Below are 7,958 nucleotides of genomic sequence, written 5' to 3'. Positions count from 1 at the left end.
GGCCTTTCTCCTGCCAGGTTAGTTCCTCAACAGCTCGCCTGATAGCTCCGGGTGATGGCTGGATCCAAGGTGGTGCCCTGAGGTCACAGGGCTTTGGTGGGGGTTGAGATGTGTGGTTATGGAGCTGCAAGGGGGTGGGGGAAGGGGAGGAAAGCAAGGGACTAGGGGGTAAGGAGCGCAGGGCTTGGGTACTATCACCAAGAGGTGGGGACGGGGCTTGGGCGCTGCTGGGGGTTTATGCAGCAGCACCCTGTGTGTTAAGGGTCACACAGGTGTGGGTTGCAGGGGGGTCACACAATGTCGGGTAGTCTTCGTTCCTCTGGGGTCTCACAGTCTTCGCTCCTCTGGTGTTCCGCGGTAGGTGGCTGGCTGTTATTCTTCCAGGGTCTCTTCCAGGCCCCTCTCACGGTGGAACCCCGTCTGGCGGCAGCGTTCTCCCATCTGGTGGTGGCGTTCTCCCGCCTGGCGGCCACTGCTGCCCTTTTGATCTTGTGAGGTTGATTGCTCTAAAAAGTACCTGCCTAAGATTATTGCTTACCTCACAGGCCCTGTCTATGTTTGGCTGAAAGTTAAGTTACCGGGTGAATTTTATTCTATGCTCAAAGGCTTTCTAAGGGCTGCAGTCTTGGTGGTATAAGCCTGGCTATTTTCATATTTTTGTGTTTTGTTGTACATTTTCCTTCCACTTTCTGCAGGACCTCCTACTGTGATCCCTTTTAGAATGGTCAGCACCAGGTATCACATAGTTCCTCTGGTTTCAGGGTCATGGAAGTTGGGTCTTTTTACTAAATTGTTTTTTGTTTTTCTTCCTCTTTGGTGGTTAGAAAAGAAAAAGACCAACAGTAGCATCTTAAATGGCTGCATGCATGTTTCTAAGACCTTAGTCACTACTCACCAAATCAGGATGTCTTTATGGACCATGTTGTGCCAATTGACCTTGTTGTCTCCATTGACTATGGTCCTTAAATCCTAGAACCAGCAACTCATTTTCTCATGGTTATTTATGATTAGGAAGTTTACACAACTTTGTTCTTCATTGGCTCTATTATATACATGGCTATATTTACAACATATATTAATGTAGAAATATCATCTGCCAAACGTATGTATCACTATGAGTGTAGTTCCTTTCACTTGTCCATATTCATTTGTTGTGCCTTCTCCCTATATACCCACTTGTATAATAATGTTTATTATTAAGTACATGGTAGAATTGAGTGTGTAATAGTGTTTACCTTTGTTGACTGCATCTCTTGCACACCCCTCCATGTCTTCCCACGACCCCAGATACAGTATCAATCCATCTCATCTGGAGACTTCCTCTCCTGCACTGTCCCTCCACCCTTCAGATCATTATGTCCTTCTCCAAGGACCAGTCTCTCCGGGCCACGTGCCCAAAGTGTGTGAGATGGAGCTTCAAAAATCACAGTAAGAGACGCGGATCGAACGCCAGCGGCGGATGGAACGAACGGACCCGAGGGCGCGTGTGCAGGAGGCCATGGCATTGGTGCAGGCGTCCCTCCGCCAGTGGTGCTACCTGTGCGACCTGCCCAAGATGCCGTGGGCCATGGTGTGGGACTTCAGCGAGGCCGTGTGTCGCGGCTGCGTGAACTTCGAGGGCTTAGACTGCACCGAGCTGCTCATCTACGCAGTGCCCAGCTCAAGCGCAGCCATGTGCTCCCTGGGCACCGATCGCCCGGCCCCCCGGCCCCCAAGCACCCGTCCACCAAGGACCTGGCCACGGCTGCGGCGCAGGGGCTTCAGCTGCCACCTCCGCAAGCCCAGCCCCAGCCATCAGGCACCAGTGGTGGTGTCTCGGGCCAGGCCAGCTATGACAGAGCCACCTCCTCGGGCCACCTCGCGCTGGGATCCCGCCAGGCCAATGGGCTGGGCCGTGAGGAGGCGGTGGCCGAGTGGTTGCGGAGGGCCCTGCTTGGCACGATGCCCGCCCTAGTGCCTCCCGGGGTGCTGGCAGCGGCAGTGTCCGGCCTGGGAAGCCGAGGCCTGACGCTGGTGCCCAGCTTGAGTCCTTCCGTCCCACCTTCGGCTCTGACTTCGAGAAGGAGAAGCTGCAGAGGAATGCCGACTGTTTGGCAGATCTGAGGAAGGCCATGGGGGGCCGGGCAGAGGAGTGGCACGAGCGTCCCAAAGCGGTGCGCGAACAGCTGCTGGCACTGTCCGCCTGCGCCCCCTTCAACGTCCGCTTCAAGAAGCATCACGGGCTGGTGGGGCGAGTGTTCGCCTTCGATGCCACTGCCCACCCTCCGGGCTATGAGTTCGAGGTGAAGCTTTTCACCGAGTATCCCTGTGGGTCTGGCAACGTGTACGCGGGGGGGCCTGGCCGTGGTGCACCAAATGTTCCACGACGCTCTGCAGGAGCCTGGCAAGGCCCTTGCCTCCTCAGGCTTCAAGTACCTCGAGTATGAGCACCGGCACGGCTCTGGGGAATGGCACCAGCTGGGCGGGCTGCGGACCGATGGGGTGCGCAGCTTCTGAGAGGCCCCTCCGGCCGAGGCCCTGCCCCAGAAGTACCCCGAGCCCACCCCTGCGGCCCTGTGGGGCCGCCCCCAAAAGCCCCTTCCCGGAACCTGGCGCCCACTCCATACCGACGCAAGGCATCCCCCTGAACCCGAGGGCGAGGCGGCCGGTAAGCTGACTACCGAAGAGCAGCAGCAGCGGCACTGGGCAGCCCCCGGTGGCCCCTGCTCCACCGAGACCCCTGGTGTGCCCTCACCCATCGCTGCGCTGAAGAATGTGGCCGAAGCCCTGGGCCAATCACCCAAAAGACCCCGGCGGGGGCGGGGCCCGGTGCGCACTGGCGGGGCCAGCCCTGCAGCCTCGTCCACTGCCCAGCCTCCAACTCAGCATCGCCTGGTGGCCCGCAATGGAGAGGTTGAGGTCAGCCCCACAGCAGGGGCTGAAGCCCTGTGCTGTACCCTGTGCTGAGAGCGGCTAGAAGACACCCACTACGTCCCGTGCCCCTCGGTGCCCGGACACAAGTTCTCCTTCCCCTGCTCGCGAGAGTTCATCAAGGCGCAGGGCCAGGTGGGCGAGGTGTACTTCCCGAGTGGTGACAAGTGTCCACTGGTGAGCTTCTCCGTCCCCTGGGCCTTCATGCAGGGTGAGATCACCACCATCCTTGCTGGAGACATCAAGGTCAAGAAAGAGCAGGACCCCTAGGCCACCGGTGGCCACCAGGCTACTGTCCACTGTCCCTTCGCCAACTGCTGCTGCTGTGGATAAATTATTCCCTCCCCCCCACCCAACCCAGTGCCACCCCCACCCATGTACATACCCACTTCCTCAGCCCAGACAGGTTCCCTGGGATAGATGCATTGGAGGTGGGGGTGGGGGTGGAGAGAGAAAGCTTATGGCTCCTATCCGAGAGGGTGACCGGACTCCCCGGGCCCCTCCAGTGTCCCTCTATGCTCCCTGGCTTGGCTTTTCCGCTGCTTGTAGTTGGGGAATAGGTATCCCCTCTTCCTTGAGAAGGGATCTCCCGAAATCTTGCTCTTTATAAACGAAGCAAAGGTGTTTTATTGCATCCCTCCCCCTCCTCCCTCCCCGCCCCCTTAAACTCCTTGAATAAACAAAAAGATTAAAAAAAAAAAAGTAACCGTTATGGCATTTGACACCCCAATGGCACAAGGTTTACCATCACAGCAACCCCAGGTTACCTCACTACAGAATTTTGACAGAAGAGTGCTGTACCACTTAAAAGAATGTTCCACCGTGCAACCACTGTGGAAGGTAGTATGGCACTTTCTCAAAAAGTTGTCAATAGAGATAACTATTCGACCCAGCAATTCCACGACTGGGAATATACCCCAAAGAAACCAAAACTGCCACCCAAGCAGATATATGCACACCCATGCTTATCCTGGCTTTGTTCACAATAGTAAGGAGTTGGAAACAACCTAAATGCCCATCAACAAACGAATAGATAGAGAAGCTGTGGTATATGCACACAATGGAATAGTATGCTGCATTGAAAAACAAGGAACTCATGCACTATTATTCAAAATGGGTGACCCTGGAGGACATTATGCTGAGTGAAATATCTCAGACACAAAAGGACAAATACTGCATGGTGCCACTGTTGTAAAGGACTGACCTTGGGGTTGGGAGGAGACTGAGAAGGATGGATTCAATAATGTATCCTGCATTGAAACAGAGAAGGAAGAAAAGTGTTTAAGAGGGAAAATTATTAGGTACTTTTGTCATGACAGGAGTCCAGAGCAAAGGCTGTATAGTGGAGTGGACCTGGGTGGAGGGATACTAAACCAATGAAAGAATTTTTTTTTACTTTTCCAAGAGGGTAGTGTACTAGGTGGGAGGCTTGTGAGGGGAGAAAAGTGCAACAATGAATGAATGGAAACCCAAAGTCTCGGTAAATTTTCATTGAAATTAATAATAAATTTTAAAAAATTTCAAGTTCCACCAAAATATATTAACAACAGACTTTTAAATACAAAGACCTTCCCCGAGGTTTGATGACTCCAAACATGAAGCTTAAATAAAAATCAACAAATGTAGTAAGTTGTTGTTTTGTGCCACTGAATAACTTTAGACATGTAGTGACCATATGTATAGCATCTCTGAACCCTTCCCATGGCCCCAGACACTGTATCAATCCATCTCATCTGGAGGCTTCCTCTCCTGCGCTGTCCCTCCACCCACCGTTCAGGTCATTATGTCCTTCTTCAAGGACCTGTCTCTCCTGGCCACGTGCCCAAAGTATGTGAGATGGAGCTTCAAAAATCACAGTAAGAGCCCTAATCTTGCCTTGCTGTGGAGAGGGTGTGTCCTCATATGTTTTCAAGGGACTGGAAGGCCTGTCACGTTTGTCTCAATAATTTTAGCAATAGGCCTAGCTATAGTGTTTGGGTCTGGTCTCTGATGAACCTTAATAGAAACCAAAACAAAAGAAAACCCAAACCAACCAAACCCCCCATGGTCATCCAATGGGTTCTGACTCGAAATAAAGACATTGAGTGAACAAAGGTGTGGTGACTAAAGGGTAGGGCACAGGGCAGGACGAGACCACCTTTGCCAAGATGCAGCTACAAACATGCAGTGGGTCTGCGACAAGGCAGCAGTGATGGTTGCACCACCGCGCAGAGCACAGCCGCCTGCGCTCCACTACTGGGTCCCATACGCAGAATCCTGTGAGAGTCATGTCCCCACTGCGCCTCCTGGTGCCCACGCGCTTGCTCGTCCTGCAGACACTGTGGCTGCTGGTCCAAGCCTCACGGTCTGCAGATACCATCCTGGACCTGGGCCAGTGGATCCCTGATCCCGCAGAAGCCAAGAGACCTGGGCATCGCCCTTCACTCATCACCGAACTGAATCACTCCAGACCCTGACACCCCTTCACAAGTCAGGGGGCAGAGACGGAACACGCTCCCTGAAACCAATCCAGATATTAACCGATTCTCCGAAGGTCTCAGAGACTTTAGGCTTGCATTACGCCCCTAGATCCCACCGACATTTGAAAAATGACCTGTCTACATCAAAGTAAGAATCTAGTTTCTGATATATATCAGGCTGAAGGTCAACGATCATTAGCAATTTCTTTAACACCTATCACAAGTCCTGCTTTGAAACCTACTGAGCTTGTCTCTTTACCTCCAAAGCATGACAAGCCTCTATTTCAGTGTGACATGATTGCTAAGGAACTTAGAAAATTACTTAAAAGACGAAGTCAACCCAAGGATTATGATCGTTGGGACCACATTGCTAATTTACTACCTGCGTTTTTGGAACTCCTACAGGCTACAGATGAGTGTCTAGAACCCTGGCAGGAAATCACTGAACGTCCAGAGGAGAAGCCTCACCATCTGCCCAGTGTCTCCTTAAACCAAGCAGATGTGGAGTTAAGCCTAACTCAGAAGCCCATTAAAGAGGCTCAGTCAAGTGCAGTTCAGTAGGAAATCCCAATACAGTCTTCAAAGCCTCCACAGGAAATGAAAGCTCCAATCAGAAAGGATGTCCCCTTGCACCTTCCAGAGCTCCCTGAGGAAGATGGTCCTGCTGTGTAGTTAGGTCAGAGACTCCAGCTCAACTCCAGAAGCCCTCTAAAGAGATTGAACCTCCTCAAATTCAAGGGTGTGATCCAGCTCAATAGCCAAAGCCTGTTGAAAAAGTAGAGCCTTTTCTCACCCAGCAGGAGGCCCTATATCCACCTCCAAAACACCCAGAGGCTGAATCTTCACTTCAGCAGGGAGTTCCAGAGACCTCTGAAGGGGTTGATATTTCTTTTCAGCAAGAACCCCCAACAAAGCCTCCCATCCAGCAAGAGGTCTCAGCTCACCCCCACTACAGCAAGAGGACCCTGGTACACCTCTGGAGTGCCCTGTTGCACCTCTGTGCTTTGAGGAGATTGAGCCCTCTCTGGTCCTGCAGATTCCACCAGGTTCATGTCTTGAGCCCGCTGAGGAGGTTGAATTTTCTAAAGTTCATCAGGGAACCTCATCTCAACCTCCAAAGCCCCCTGAGGAAGTTGAATATCCAATCCAGCAAGGAACTCCAGGCCTGGTTGCTGTGCATCCCAAGGAAGTGGAACCCACAGGAGACCTGCAGGAATGTACAACACCTGCTCCCAGAGCACCCTGGGGAGGCTGGACCTTCCCCAGTCTTACAAGAGGCTCCACATTCCCCTGGAGGGCTTCCTGAGGGTAAGAATTCACAGCCCAAAAGGGAGTCCCAGGGCTGCCTTCCAAGCCTCCCCAAGACGTTAAAATTTCCCCAACCCAACAAGAGACCCCAGTGCAGCTTTTGCTCAGGTCTCAGGAGATTTCTAGGGCTTTGGACTCCCATTTGGATCTAGTGTCAGCAAGGAGGCCTCAGCAGTTTGCTGGCCATCATCATCATCATCATCAAGACAGCCTGCCTGCTCCACTCCAAAGTAAGGTTGAACTCTCTGAGATGAATCAGCCTGGAGATCGCAGACCATTTGCAATTCTTTTATCACCTCTCTGTAGTCTTAGTATGGAATCTCAGTTAACTGTTTCCTCTCCCAAGTAGAGCAAATATCTAACTCAGTATCATCTCATTGCAAAGGCAGGTGTTGCTAATGAAGTTAACAAACTATTTACAAGAGTAATCCAACCTTAAGAGTATGAGCCTCTGGAGCCCATGGCTAATACATTACTGCCTCCTTTGGATCTTGTACGGGCTCAGATGATCCTCTAGGGAACTCTGAGCAAAAAACCAATCTCCAGAGGAGGCAGAGGCTCGCCCTCTGTCAGTGAATCTGTATGTGCACCACTGGAGCCCTCAGTTCCGCCTCTAGAAACTTCTAAGGAAACAGAACCATCTCCACACCCACAAAGAGGCTCCACCTCCTTGTCCAAAGCTTTCGCGTTTTCAAGTTTCTGGATGTGACTGTGACAAGAATCTCATCCTGGCACTATCTGTGACTGTGTAGCTATGATTTTTATTAGAATTTTCCTTCTTATCTGGGCAAGGATAACATGAATCCCATAGTCATGGATAGATCCCATCTCTATAATAGATTCAGAACCCACAAACACTAAATCCAGTTTTCCACCTAATACTGCTCATCAGTCCCAAGCACTGGAGAGCACTTTGAATTTTCATTGCAAAATCTATTCTATCGTTTTCATAAGCGATCCCACCCCCAGGAGATGGTGGTTTGAAGACAAAATAACGAGCAATTATACTTATTTTGTGAAGTTAACCTTAGAAGGCCAAATTGATGAGAGCAAAATTTCTTCAACAAAAACTAGAGTAGTCACCAACCATTTTATTCTGTTACTGTTGGCATTGTTGTTTTTGTTGTTATGTGCCGTTGAGTCGTTTGCGACTCATAGCGACCCTATGTACAACAGCCCTAAATTGTGCTCTATCCTGTGCTAATCTCATTGCCTCTGACACACCCATCCCCATTATCCCAGTCACTGAATCAATCCACCTCATTGAGGGTCTTCCCCTCC

At 51.4% G+C, this 7,958-nt stretch overlaps 1 pseudogene; it reads left to right on the top strand.

Moving 5' to 3' along the window:
- The first annotated feature begins 1,498 nt into the window (after positions 1-1,498).
- Positions 1,499-3,180, top strand: LOC102853858 (annotated as a pseudogene).
- The last annotated feature ends 4,778 nt before the right edge of the window (positions 3,181-7,958 follow it).

Source organism: Elephantulus edwardii, unplaced genomic scaffold (genome assembly GCF_000299155.1).
Source record: "Elephantulus edwardii isolate Elephantulus edwardi_28Jun2011 unplaced genomic scaffold, EleEdw1.0 scaffold00324, whole genome shotgun sequence".
NCBI classification, from domain to species: domain Eukaryota; kingdom Metazoa; phylum Chordata; class Mammalia; order Macroscelidea; family Macroscelididae; genus Elephantulus; species Elephantulus edwardii.
Note: the sequence above shows the minus strand (reverse complement) of the source record. Positions and strands in the feature narration are given on the sequence as shown.